The sequence below is a fragment of the Hakea prostrata genome, chromosome 7, assembly GCF_041222555.1.
Source record: "Hakea prostrata isolate BN-2017 chromosome 7, UWA_Hpros_2, whole genome shotgun sequence".
NCBI lineage: Eukaryota > Viridiplantae > Streptophyta > Magnoliopsida > Proteales > Proteaceae > Hakea > Hakea prostrata.
Window position 1 is genome coordinate 15,928,643 of NC_142606.1, and position 14,486 is coordinate 15,943,128.

General features: G+C 38.1%; 1 long non-coding RNA gene across 7 annotated transcripts in view; it reads right to left on the reverse strand.

Annotated features, from left to right (window-relative positions):
• Positions 1-1,490: 1,490 nt before the first annotated feature.
• The window catches only part of LOC149010130 (uncharacterized), a 43,055-nt gene continuing 30,059 nt past the window's right edge, over positions 1,491-14,486 (reverse strand). For 5 of the 7 annotated variants that reach the window (XR_016174440.1, XR_016174442.1, XR_016174441.1 and 2 more), the window contains one exon: positions 1,492-3,986. This is a non-coding gene — a long non-coding RNA (uncharacterized LOC149010130). Of the gene's footprint in view, positions 3,987-14,486 lie in introns of all 7 variants that reach the window. The other 2 variants (XR_016174439.1, XR_016174444.1) reach the window with 2 other exon arrangements.

Genomic DNA, 14,486 nt, shown 5'->3' on the forward strand with positions numbered 1-14,486 from the left:
TATTAGGACAGGGTATGTTCAACTGATTGGAACTAGTTTTCTTGATGAATCAACCTATAGATCATGAAGTCTATCCTTATTCTTACAAATCTTGATGGGAGTTTGGGTGGTAGGGGATTAAAGTATCCCTCTTCCTGGGTGACCACAAAAAAGGCTTGTGACAAAATCCATGTCTGGAGTGCTTGAAGTCGTGTAGTGAGATTTAAACAGGAAGTGGGAAGATTGTTCTGAGATAATCTAAAATTAGAGACTGTTTCGGGGTCATGATTTTGATAAATTCCTTCTGCACCGTAAGTAGAGAATATTTTTCAGTGTGTATTGGTTTGTCTGTCCTAGCTTTTACATTGTTCCTTGTTTTCCACTCTTCATATTGTGTGGTTGTAAGTAAGTCTGAGGTGTAGGTTGTTGCAGTGAGCTCATGTATTTTTAAGGGAACAATGGAGCTACAGAAGAAGAGAGATCAGAATGGTCAACCAAATCTGGTACAGACAGGCATCAGTTTTCAATCATGAGAAAAGGCCAAAATCCAGTACACCACTCAATGCTTAATTATTCGACTCTAAGAATCGTTGAAGCAGCTAGTCCATGACCTGCTCCTAATCACAATCTGCAACTGAAAGGAAATTTAAAACCAGCTTGAACTCCATCAGACTCTTGACCTGCTAGTAGAGATAACTCATCCAATATAATAAAGTTAAATTCAAATTACAAGATATCTCTGTAAGAAATATACAATAGACTCCGGATACCCCTGTGGAACTAAAAACCCAGTTTGGAACCAATTATTATTATCTAGATTTGCAGTGTGGGTCAAGCTTGTTCAGCCATTGAAGGTCTACTACATCACCGAGGAATCTAGACTAGGTCTTCAAAGAAAGCAGTCAAAGCATATGATTGAGGCACTTACAATCCGATTAGTACAAATCCCAGATATCTGACCCTTCTTATCCGATGTACCTTTCTCTCTTTCCTTGTTCATCAAAGAATGTTAGCCTCCCATTTTCATTTTAGGACAAATAAAATTCCTTTTGGAGGGACTATCATCTTTTATTCATGTTACCATGATGGGTTTGCTTATTTGGCAGCTGTGCAACAGCACCACATCATGGATGCCATCTCATAAGCTTGGTCTTTAACTTATTTTATTTTTTTCCCCTCCCTTTCAGGTGAATGCATCACTCTATGCATCGCCAGATGAGTTCCAGAGCTTGATCAAGCAGGTACTTTCATGGGATATACGATCAGTCTCACAGCGTAATCGACCTCACAACGTTATAGAATGTTGTTCCTCGATTTGGAAGGAGACGAAGTTTCTAATAGTGAGGGCAGACAATTTCTTTCTAGTGATATAACTTATCATCTAACGTTGGAAGGACTAGACATATCATATAGAATTGATACTGATGGAAACGTTATGGTGGAGAAAGCATCGCTTTCACCTGAAGGCCACAACTGTATCCGAAACCGCTGTAATTACATGATGTGGAGAGATGGAAATGGTTGATACTGCTCGGGGATCTAAAATCATATGTTTTAATTCATTCTCGTTTTATGAAATTTACTTAGCACTCATTTTCTGCAACAAAATTGTACTGCATTATAATTTTAGATGTCTTTGTTAACCGATAAGACAATCTCTATCCTCTTAATAGCCTTCATTCTCACAATACAGTGTTTCCATACACTGTTGCATGAAATTAGTGGAGATTATGATACGTAAAATGGTGTGAATTTGTCTTTGGACTTGGTGAGAGGGGTACATGTTTGTGCATGGTGTGTTAATTATTGGTTTCTTAACAACTAGAGTAAATTAGGGAATGCTTGGACAAGAAAAAAAAATTAGGCGATGTAAAAGTTTGCAAATCACGTCATGTATGTATAATTTACTCTGTAATTTAGCATGACTTTTATAAAACTAAAGCGTAACTAAAATAATAATATTTATATATAACTAAGATAAACAAATTAGGACTAAGATGATGAGAATAATTTCTTTATATCATTGTGTTGTATGTATTATTTATTTATCATAAAAGTAAAGATATTATAATATATTTTTTGAAATTAAAATATTAGTATCTACAAGAAAATACAATATATGATTTATGTACACAATAGGGTCTTCTTGGTAAGAATGATAGATTGTTACTCATGATAGGAGGTTCAAAGAGCCAAAGAGCCCCCTGTGCGCTGATGATGCCCGTGATATGAGGTACATAGAGCCCAGCGGATATGATGGTTACCATTAAACCCTAGTTTTAAGGAGTAAAAGGGTACATTTTAATTATAAATTAATTCAAGATCCATGAATTTCTCTCATATTTTCATCTTATTTATTCTCTCCTTAATCTTCCCTTTCATTCCCTGTTTTTCTCTCAAAAATTTCATAAATGATAAAACATTAGAGTAATTAGTAGACATTGAAGTTTTCCTAAATCTTCTCCACGATTATCAGGTATTTATTCTCTCTATATCTCACTCAAGATTTTTCTACATCTGCACCGACAGCAGCAGCGCTACTAAGCTTGTCTATGGAAATTTTCTTTTTATAAAATGGCCCCTCTAATGTATGATAAAGAAAAGGAGAATACATGGTGGAGAATCTCAACTCCATTTCACACATTGTTTACGAAAAAAACGGAAAAACGTTTCTTACCCAAATCCTTCGGGAAGTAATATATAATACGGTATACAAAAAAAGATTTACATTAATAAATTATTAAGATTTTCCTTCCATTTATTTTGTTGCCTCATTTAGTTCTTACCGGAAAAGGAACAAAAAGCTCTAATAAATTGAGCTCAACATTCTAACATTTCTCACCAACCCATCCATGGCTTCAGAAGCAGTAGGTTTCTCTCTTCTCTTTTTCACTCTCCTGACTCTTTCATTCTGTTTACCTGAAGTTTCTGCATCAGCATTGAAGAGTGATTGCTGGAACTATTGTTCGAGTCATTTCGTCCGAAACAAGGGTTTCAGTTTTGAGGAATCCATCAAATAATCTGGTAGCTTCCCCTTTTGCAAAAAAAACTCATACTAAAGAAATGAAACCTCCTTTTTCTTCAAGTTTAGAGAGATTACAATAATTATTGACCTACATGTAAGAAAATGTACATTATAGTTAGATACTAAATACCAAAACCAATAAACAAAAATTGCACGATTTTGATTAAGAACCAAACTTCTGTAAACAGTATACAATCGATTATTCAAAAACAGAACTCAACTAAAATAAAAAATAGAACAAATGAGAAGTTAGACAAACAAGGACTTTAATTGCTCATTTCAACCTAAGAGAGTTGTCACGAATGAATGATCAGATTTTATCATTTCCTTGAGTAAATACCTGATTTTCCATTGTCCCTCTATTCCAGCCAACAAACTACTTAAAAGGTTCAATGGATTCGATGATACAAGAGAAATTAACAAACATATTGGCCTTGGTCCAAATTTCCAGCTATCGTTCTGATGGCATAGTCAAAGATTCGGACACTCATGGAGATGTTTTGCTTTCAATTTTCTAGTTAAGATGAAGTCTATTTCAGCTTTCACTAATTTCTTCATTCTTAAGACTTGTTTAATCTTAATAAACCGTATATCATGCAATTTTCATTCTATTACAAATTATAAAATTTTAAGGTCATGAAAGCATAAAACATGAGACCCAAGGAGGGAAATAAACATACCTCTGGAGCAACCTCGTTCACTTCTTGACTCCCCATGAACTTGGTCCTTTTAGTGTTTATGCTTAAGAAAAGATAAAATAGGCACAAGGAGGGCAAATAGGACAAGAATATCTGGAGAGCACTACAATCCACTCCTTGGCTGCCTTAGAATTGTCATATGAGAAATCTACCTTCCACAGGCATCTTATAAGGTCCTTTTAGGCTGAGTTTGTCTGTAACATGGAAGTCAATAGCACTGCTAGCATTTTAGTGATCCTCCAGATAAGAGAGATATGTCCAGCTGCATCTTTCAACTTTATGGCCTAATGTAATGACATAAAATCTTGTCAACAAACATTTATGTGTAATATTACTTTGGATTTTACATAAAGGAATCCTACTACATAGCAAGCAGATGGACATTTAACAAGAGAGGGGAAGAGAAGGGCTGCCTCCATGTGCGAGGTAAGGGTGAGGAGTTCCGATCCTGGGTCTCCGCAGTCATGGCTATAACCTTCCAAGGAACCAATATAAGCCCAGCGAGCAGGCTACTGAAGCATTGGTTAATACAAAAAGAGAGCATTCAGAGTAACCAAGGTTGTCTCTGTAGGTGGTAAATGCTTGAAATGGTCAAGAGTGTTCACAGTGAAGGTCATCAAATGCACAAATAAGGAGTTACATGACATAGACAATAGACAAAACAGAAAAACACAAAGGGTAATTCAAAAAATAACTATTCAATGCTGTTTGAGGTAAATATGTGAGTAGAACCCCGGACCGAGCTGAACGGAGAAACATGATTTGTGCAAGTATTAGCTAATTGACTTGGAAAATTTGTTAGAGTTGGGGGCTTCAATGTTCCATTAAAAGATTTGAGATACGTGCAAATGAATATCAAAGACTTAGAGCTTTCAAGTCTTACAACAACATATCAGTTACTATTTTACCATCACGACAATGATCTACAAGGATCAATTTTCTAGAAGTTTGAAAACGGAAAAAAAATTCCAGTACTGTACAACATGAAGTATGAACACCAGGCAGAGTTTTTGACAATTATATTCAGCTCATACTGTTGAATGTTTAAACTCAAGTGATTAAAACTGGTTAAGCCTGACTACTGTCATCCTTGATTCAGACCCAAAGACATAATAGTTAAAACAAGATGTTTGCCATACGTAAAATTTTTAAATGTTGTGTATGTCAGCTGCAATTTTTCCCTAAAAGAAAACGGCAGATGTCACAAGACCTACTTCAGCGGTTGATAGGGACGCCTAAGCAAGAGCAATTGCCAGGAAACCATAACATTTGAGGGAAATACACCCGATTCCTGGTTCTGTTTGAGTTCCAAATGCGTTCTCTTATACTACTTTTCCCTTTCCATCCCACCTTTTCTACCCATTTTTTGTGCCCCCCTACCTTCTTGTGTGCAACCCCCCAGCCCTCTGTCCCTGCTGCTGCAACCCTCGAGGAGCAACCCAACACCCCACAAGCCCCAAAGACCCTTCTCCTTGCTGTTTCAGACTTGTACGAACCCCTCCCACCCTATTCAATTCTCAGCTTTGGCAGTCAATGGGGAACCAGGACAGAAATCAGAAGTTCCTGCACTTAGTTGAAAGGTCCTAAATTCTGAAACCCTATATTTCAGGCCCTAATTAGTGCTAGTTCCTACCTAAGAGTATCCTGGAAATTCAACCCAGACCTTGGATTACATCAGTGGTATTAGAGCAACATGAACCAGCAATAATCCAGACCATAGATGATTCAACATATTGTTGCAAGGAAGAAAATGAATTCGAAGATTCCTACGGATACCAAAAAAAAGCACTTGGCGAATCCCAATTCTGAAGGCAGTCAAGGAAACAACAAAGTCACCACCAGTAGCTCCAAGGCCAAGGCTCCTCAAGTAGATGGTGAACCCTATTCAAAATCCAAAAGCTTCCTCCGGTGGAGGTGATACAAGAGATTGACAAGACTAGCATACGAGTGTAAGATCCCATTGACGAATTACCCCACCATACCAATGGTTCCCTATGCCCATAGGATCGAGGACAAAATACTGCTGCCCATAGATATCAGGACCGTACTAGCACCAATCCCATGCGAAACTGGCCCACCTTGGGGTCTCAATTTCTTTTTGGAGAAGATATTATAAACATTCTAAAGGCAATAGCTACAGTTATGATAGAGCTGTTTGACAAAGAAAGACTCCAAAGGCATGGCTATTGGCTCCATTCTTCCTCCAAGGACTCCTAAAACTCAGGGCCCTAGGATTGATGAATACATAGCTACAGGTCTAGACATCAAGGTTTGAATGCTTCCAGGCTGGGTATTTTAGATTAAGGATTTCAAGTTTTAGGTCAAGGCTTCATCATTTGCTATAAGTTAGGACATAATGCTTTTATACTTTAAGGTCAAGGCTTCATCATTTGAAACCAAGGCCTAGTGGTTTAGGATTTTTTTTTTTTTTGGGGGTTCATGCCTACGGTTACAATGGCTTTTAGGTTTTTGGGTATCAGATTTAACTTTCCGATTTAGTGTTCTTTTTGGGAATCGTCTTTATTTTTTTATTTTTTGGTCTTTAGCTTTAGATTTTTTCATTTTTCTTTCGGATGAATAAAAAAAGTTGTTACCAAAGGAAAGAAGGGAGAGATTGCCTTCACGTATCTTTCAAGATCCCCATTTCTTTAAGTCCTCAAATAAGAGAGAGATACAAAGGCAGAAAAAGGTCAAACAGAGACATTGCAAAAAAGTAGAGACAAGGTTTGAAGAGAGAGAGAGAGAACGAGAAAGAGTGTAAAAGGAAGAGAGAGAGAATGAGTGGGAAGAGAGATACAAAGAGAGGTATAACAAAGACATCATTAGAGAGGGTTTGAAGAAAGAGAGAGCGAGGCACCATAAATGATTCAACATATTGCTGCAAAGAAGAAACTGAATCCAAAAACTCCTATGGCAGCACCTCCATCAATGCCATTTTAACAGTCTTTTCAGCAGAGCAATAAGAAGAAAACTGGAGGAGTTGGCCCTTCTACACTAGAGTCCAACCGGGTGAACACAGAGCTTTGGTAACTGTTAATAGTGGCAGTAGCTTTAATGCGGTGTCTGAAGATTTTGCAAAAAAGGATGATTTTAAAATCAAGAGCCATCCCCAAAGCCTAGAGAGTCTCCCTTGAAACGGTGAAGAATTAGAAGTCACTCAATGAGTGCCTAGTTCCCATCAGTCTCCATTCCTATTCAGACGAGATATGGTGTGATGTAGCACGCGAATGTCTAGCATTATTCTAGGGAGAGGCTGGTTATATGATAAGGATGTTAATATCATTGGGAGAGACAACAAGTGTAAGTTCACGCACAAAGGCTTGAGAATTGTACTCATAATCTTAGACCCATTAGCAAAGATCCAGAAGCAGGCCCTCAAAACAACTAAGGAGGACTGCAATACCAAGACACAACACTTAAGTGGATCCTCAATCTAAAGGATCCAGTCAAAAGAACAACTAAGACATCACCACTAGCTCAAGCCCAACGCATATGGTGTACCCTCTTCACCAATCCAGTGAAGGTGCTAGAAGAGATTGACAAGACTAACATAGGAGTAGAAGATCCCATCGATGAGGTACCCACTACACCAGTGGTTCCCTATGCCCTTAACATCAAGGACAGAGTATTGTTGCCCACAAAGATCAGGACCGTACCAGCACCAATCCTATGTGAAACTGGCCCTTCTTTGGGTCTCAATTTCTTTCTAGAGAAGATACTATAAACTTTCTAGGGGCTCCAAAGGCATGGCTATTGACTCCGTTCTTCCTCTCAGGGCTCCTTACACTTTAGGCCCCTAGGATTGAAGATTGAAGATTACATAGCCACTAGTCCAATTTCACCAAGATTTTCTGTCAAGGAAAGATGCAAGCAGAAACATGCCTACTACTTTCTTCACACTGCAATATAAGATGACAAATCCCCATGCAAACCCTCCAGAGGGTTGACCCTAAAGCACATGAAAAGCACATTAATCAGCAGATGAAGGTTTTAAAGAGAGACTGAAAGAAACCACTGAAGCTGAAAGCCAGAGTGCGGTAGAGAAAAAGTATGTAGATGCAAGTCAGAGAAAAAATGAGAGTCGAAGAAAGACAGAAAAAAAGAGAAACACAAGAAAGAAAGAAAAAAAAAGGGAGAAAGAACGAGAGAGGCTAAAGAGATGAAACAAAGGGGACCCTTATTAAAATGAGCAGGCAAAAAAAGAATAGAGAGACAGAGAAGGAAAAGGGAACGAAATAGGAGAGAATAAAGAGGGAACAACAAGATAACCTCATTCACACAAGAGCTAGAGAGGGAAGTTAGGGTCCAGATAGAGGATGAAAGCGAGCGACAAAAGGAAGACAACAAAAAGTTCAACGAAGCCAAAGGAGAGAAGATGACTAAAAACGAACACGTAGATGAAGAGAGAAAGAAAGGGAGATAAAAAATAATTAAAAAAAAGAGTTTTAAAAGGAAGAAAGAGAGACATAAATGTTGCACAAAGACATCATTAAAGGGTTTTAAGGAAAACAAGAAATGAAGCCAGAGAAAGTACAATGAAGCCACTAGGAGAGAAATAAAGAACCAAAGAAAGAAACAACGGAGAGAAAAAAGGAAAAAGAAAACAATGGGAGAGAAGAGTGGAGCCTAACTCACATAAAGAAGAGACGGAAAATACAGGTATATAAAAGGGGGGAGAAAATAAGAGAGTGCGGATACAAAGAGTAGATGATGTAACAAAGTGGGAGCCTCATCACACATAGAAGTGTGAGAGAGGGAAGATAGGGTTTGAAGATAGAAATATAAGAGACAGGATCGAACAGAGTAACAAAAGGAAGGGAAAAAAAATAGGAAGAATGAAAGAGATAAAGAAAGGTTGAACAGAGACCGACGAAAAAAGACTAGAGAATTCAGTACCAAAGAAAAAGAGATGACAAACAAAGAGAAAAGGAAATGGATGCACAAAAAGAGAGAATAAATAGACAAAACAAATGGGGAGCTAGGATATAAAAGAGAGCGGTAGACGGAGAAAGTGATTGCAAAAACTAACCGAGGACAAAAGAGTCCAAGAAAGAACGCAAGGCTTAAAAGAGAAAACAAAAAGGGAAACAACGGAAGACAAGAGAGAAGGAAAAAAAGGGAAGCCTCATTCACATAAAGAAGAAAGAGGAAGCGAAGAAAGAATGGAGAGACAAAGAGAAGGAAAAGGGGACCCCTATCCAAACGAGCAAGCGAAGAAAGAATGGCGAGACAAAGAGAAGGAAAAGGGGACAGAACGGGAGAGAATAGAGATGGAACAACGAGAGAGCCTCATTCACACAAGAATAAGTAAAAGAGAGAGGGTAGGCTCAAGAGAACGAGGATGAAAGAAAGCAACAAAAGGAAGACAACAAAAAGTTCAAGGAAGCCAAAGTAGAGAAGAAGAGGAAAAAAAGAACACGGAGAAAAAGAGAGAATGAAAAGGCAGAGAGAAGATACAAAAAAAAAGTGAGTGTAAAAGGAAGAAAGAGACATAACAAGGGAAGAGAGAGAAAGGTTGCACAAAGACATCATTATAGGGAAACAAAGAGAGAACGATAGAGAGATTAAAGAAAGGGGGAAAAGGAAAAATAGAAAAGAAGCCAAAGAAAGTACAAGGAAGCCAATAGGAGAGAAAAAGAATAAGAGAGGAGCGAATACACGGGTAGATAAAGGGGAGACAAGGAAAAAGAAGATAACGGAGGAGAAGAGAGAGGGAAAATATTAATTTTTTAAAGGGGAGACAAAATAAAAGAGTGCGTCATACAAAGAGTAGAAAGATCGAACAAAGTGGGAGCCTCACGCATATAGAAGTGTGATAGAGGGAAGACAGTGTTTGAAGATAGAATCGAAGAGAGTAATAGAATGAAGGGAGAAAAAAATAAGAAGAATAAAAGAGATAAAGGGCGGCTAAACAAAGACCGACAAAAAAAGACTATGCAGAATTCAGTACCAGAGAAAAAGAGACCACAAACAAATAAAGAAGGAAAATGAGGATACAAAAAGAGACAAAAGAGTTAGAGAAAAAACACAAGGCTACATAAAGAGAACAAAAAGAGAGACAATAGAAGAGAAGAGAGACGGAACAAAGGGGAGCATCATTCACATAAAGAAGAAAGAGGAAGTTTGGGTGTATGAGAAAGAGAAAGGCATGCCAAATAGCCAATAAGTGAAGAAAGGAGAGTTCAAGAAAGACAAAACAAACAGACAAAAATAGAAGGAAGAAAAAACATAAGAATAGAGACACTGAACAAAAGGTGGGCTTAATACACACAACGAAGAGAGGTGGAAGATAGGACTTGAAGAGAGAGAGTGTCAAAAGGAAGACGAGAGAGAAAAGAAAGCCACAAAAAGTACGAGGAAACCAAAATGAGAGAAAGAGAGAGAGTGTGTGTGTGTGGTAGAGCAAAGGTACGTCGAAGCAAGTTGGAGAAAAAATGAGAGTCGAGAAAAGATATAACAAAAGAAAATCACAAGAAAGAAAAAAAAGGGTGATAGAACGAGAGAGACTAAAGAGATGAAACAAAGGGGACTCCTATCAAAATGAGCAGGCAAAGAAAGAAAGTTGAAGAAAGAATGGAGAAATAAAGAGAAGCGAAAGGGGACAGAACGGGAGAGAATAGAGAGAGAACAACCGAAGAGCCTCATTCACACGAGAGAGAGAGTGAGAGAGGGAAGGTAGGGTCCAGAGAAAGAGGACAAAAGAGAGCCACAAAAGGAAGACAACAAAAAGTTAAAGGAAGCCAGAAATAGAGAAAGGTTACACAAAGACATCATTAAAGGGTTTGAAGCGAAACACAGAGAGAGAGAGAGAACGAATAAAGAGGGAAAAAAAAGAAAGGGGAAAAAAGAAAAACTAGAAATGAATTAAAAGAAAGTACAAGGAAACCAACAGGAGAGAAATAATGAGTCGAAGATAGAAATGATGGAGAGAAATAAAGAAAAAGAAGACAATGGGAGAGAAGAGAGAATCCTCACTTACCCAAAGAAGAGAGGGAAAACACTTGTTAATAAAAGGGGACACAAAATAAAAGAGTGCCGCATACAAAGAGTACACAAAAGCAAGTGATAAGGAAAACGAGAGTTAGAGAAAGATACAACAGAAAGACAAAGAGAAAGAAAAGAAAGACAAATGGGAAAGATTAGAAAAATGGAACAAAGTCATTCCCACATAGAAGTGTGAGAGAGGGAAGAAGGGGTATGAAGATTGAAGAAGAAGAGAAAGAATCGAAGAGAGTAACAGAAGGAATAAAAAACAGGAAGAATGAAAGAGATTACAGAAAGGTTGAACAGAGAGCACAAAAAAAGAGACTATGCAAAATTCAGTACCAAGAGAAAGAAAGAGGACTAACAGCGAGACACAAAAAGAGAGAATAGACAGAACAAATAAGGAGCTAGGGTTTGAAGAGTCATAGAGAGAGAGAGAGAGAGAGAGAGACAATATAAAAGAGTGGCAGATGACAAAGCGATCGCAAAAACTAAGCAAGGACAACAGAGTCCGAGAAAGAACACAAAGCTAAATAGAGAGAACAAAAAGGGAAATACTGGAAGAGAAGAAAGACGGAACAAAAGGGAGCCTCATTCGCTAAAGAGAGAACAAAAAGAGAAATACTGGAAGAGAAGAGAGATGGAACAAAGGGGAGCCTCATTCACATAAAGAAGAAAGACGAAGTTCGGTGTATGAGAGAGAGACATGCCAAATAGCCAATAGGAGGGGGGGGGAAAGAGTTTAAAAAAGACAAAACATAGAGAGAGAAATACGAGAATAGAGATATCGGACAAAAGGTGAACCTAATACACAACGAAGAGACGTGCATGAAAGGGTTTGAAGAGAGAGAATATAAAAGATAGGCACACAAGAAAGTGTTTGCAAAAACTAGAAGAGGACAAAAGAGTTCGAGAAAGAACACAAGGCTACAAAGAGAGAACAAAATGGGAGACAATATAAGAGAGAGAGACGGAACATTTGGGTGTATGAGAGAGAGAGGCATGCCAAATAGCCAATAAGTGAAGAAAGGAGAGTTCAAGAAAGACAAAACAAAGAGACAAAAATAGAAGGAAGAAAAAACATAAGAATAGAGAGACCGAACAAAAGGTGGGCTTAATACACACAACGAAGAGAGGTGGAAGATAGGATTTGAAGAGAGTGAGTGTCAGAAGGAAGACGAGAGAAGAAAGCCACAAAAAGTACGAGGAACCAAAATGAGAGAAAAATAGAGAAAACACACACAGAGAAAGAGAGAGAGTGTGTGTGTGGTAGAGAAAAGGTACGCAGAAGAAAGTTGGAGAGAAAATGAGAATCGAAAAAAGATATAACAAAAGAGAAACAAAAGAAAAAAAAGGGAGATAGAACGGGAGAGACTAAAGAGATGAAACAAAGGGGACCCTAATCCAAATGAGAAGGCGAAGAAAGGAAGTCAAAGAAAGAATGAAGAAATAACAGAAGGGAAAGGGAACAGACAGAGAGAATAGAGAGAGAAAACCTGGAGAGCCTCGTTCACACAAGAAAGAGTGAGAGAGGGAAGGCAGAGTCCAGAGAAAGAGAACGACAAAAGGAAGACAACAAAAAGTTAAAGGAAGCTAGAAATAGAGAAAGGTTGCACAAAGACATCATTAAAGGGTTTGAAGGGAAGCAGAGAGAGAGAACGAATCAAGAGGGAAAAAAAAAAAAAAAGGGAAAAAGAAAAACTAGAAATGGAGCCAGAGAAAGTACAAGGAAGCCAACAGGACAAAAATAACGAGTGGAAAATAGAAATGATGGAGAGAAATAAAAAAAAGAAGACAATGGGAGAGAAGAGAGAAGCCTCACTTACCCAAAGAAGAGAGGGAAATATTTGTTAATAAAAGGGGACACAAAATAAAAGAGTGCCGCATACAAAGAGTACACGAAAGCAAATGATATAGAAAACGAGAGTCAAAGAAAGATACAACAGAAAGACAGACAAATGGGAGAGATTATAAAAATGGAACAAAGTCACTCACACATAGAAGTGTGATAGAGGGAAGACAGGGTTTGAAGATTGAAAAAGAAGAGAGAATCGAAGAGAGTAACTGAAGGGAGAAAAACTAGGAAGAATGAAAGAGCTTAGAGAAAGGCTGAATAGAGACCACAAAAAAAAAGACTGCAAAATTCAGTACCAGAGAAAGAAAGAGGACAAAAAGGGAAACACAGAAAGAGAGAATAAAGAGACAAAACAGATAAGGAGCTAGGGTTTGATGAGTGATAGAGAGAGACAATATAAAATAGAGTGGCAGATGAGAAAGCGATCGCAAAAACCAAGAGAGGACAACATAGTCCCAAAAAGAACACAAAGCTAAATATAGAGAACAAAAAGGGAAATACTGGAAGAGAAGAGAGACGAAACAAAGGGGAGCCTCATTCGCTAACGAGAGAACAAAAAGAGACATACTGGAAGAGAAGAGGAATGGAACAAAGGGGAGCTTCATTCACATAAAGAAGAAAGACGAAGTTTGGTGTAAGAGAGAGAGAGAGACATGCCAAATAACCAATAGGAAGGGGAAAAAAGGAGAGTTTAAGAAAGACAAAACAAAGAGAAAAAAATAGGAGAATAGAGAGACCGGACAAACGGTGAGCCTAATACACAACGAAGAGACGTGCATTTTAGGGTTTGAAGACACAGAGAGCGTCAGAAGGAAAATGAGACAAAAGGAAGCCACAAAAGTTCAAGGAAGACAAAGATATGGAAGGTAGGCTCGAGAGAAAGAGGATGAAAGAGAGCAACAAAAGGAAAACAACAAAAAGTTCAAGGAAGACAAAGAAGAGAAGAAGCGCAAAAATGAACACAGAGATAAAGTGAGAGAATGAAAAGGGAGAAAAATATATAAAATAAGTGTAAAAGGAAGAAAGAAGAGAGGAGAGAGGAGCCTCACTCACACAAAGAAGAGAGAGGCAATATATTGGTTGATAAAAGGGGAGACAACAAATGAGCGGGATATACAACGAGTACACGAAAGCAAGTTGGAAAGAAAATGAGAGTCATAGAAAAATACAACAGAAAGATATAGAGAAGGAAAATAAACACCAATGAAGGGAATAGAAAGATAGAACCGTGAGAGAGGGAAGACTGGGTTTGAAGAGAGTAACAAAAGGAAGGGAGAAAGATATATTGGCTGAACAGAGACCCACGAAAAAAGACTCCGCAGAATTTAGTACAAGAGAAAAAGAGAGGACAAACAAAGAGAGAAAGAAACGGATACACAAAAAGAGGGAATAGAGAGATAAAACGAATGGGGAACTACGCTTTGAGAGAGAGAGAGAGAGAGAGAGAGAGAGAGAGAGAGAGAGAATATAAAGAGAGTGGCAAAAGATAGAAAGAAAAATAGAAATAATGAAAGAGATAAAGAAAGGTTGAACAGAGACCGACGAAAAAAGACTATAGAATTCAGTACCAAAGAAAAAGAGATGACAAACAAAGAGAAAAGGAAATGGATGCACAAAAAGAGAGAATAAATAGACAAAACAAATGGGGAGCTAGGATATAAAAGAGAGCGGTAGATGGAGAAAGTGATTGCAAAATCTAACCGAGGACAAAAGAGTCCAAGAAAGAACACAAGGCTTAAAAGAGAAAACAAAAAGGGAAACAACGGAAGACAAGAGAGAAGGAAAAAAAGGGAAGCCTCATTCACATTAAGAAGAAAGAGGAAGCGAAGAAAGAATGGAGAGACAAAGAGAAGGAAAAGGGGACCCCTATCCAAACGAGCAAGCGAAGAAAGAATGGAGAGACAAAGAGAAGGAAAAGGGGACAGAACGGGAGAGAATAGAGATG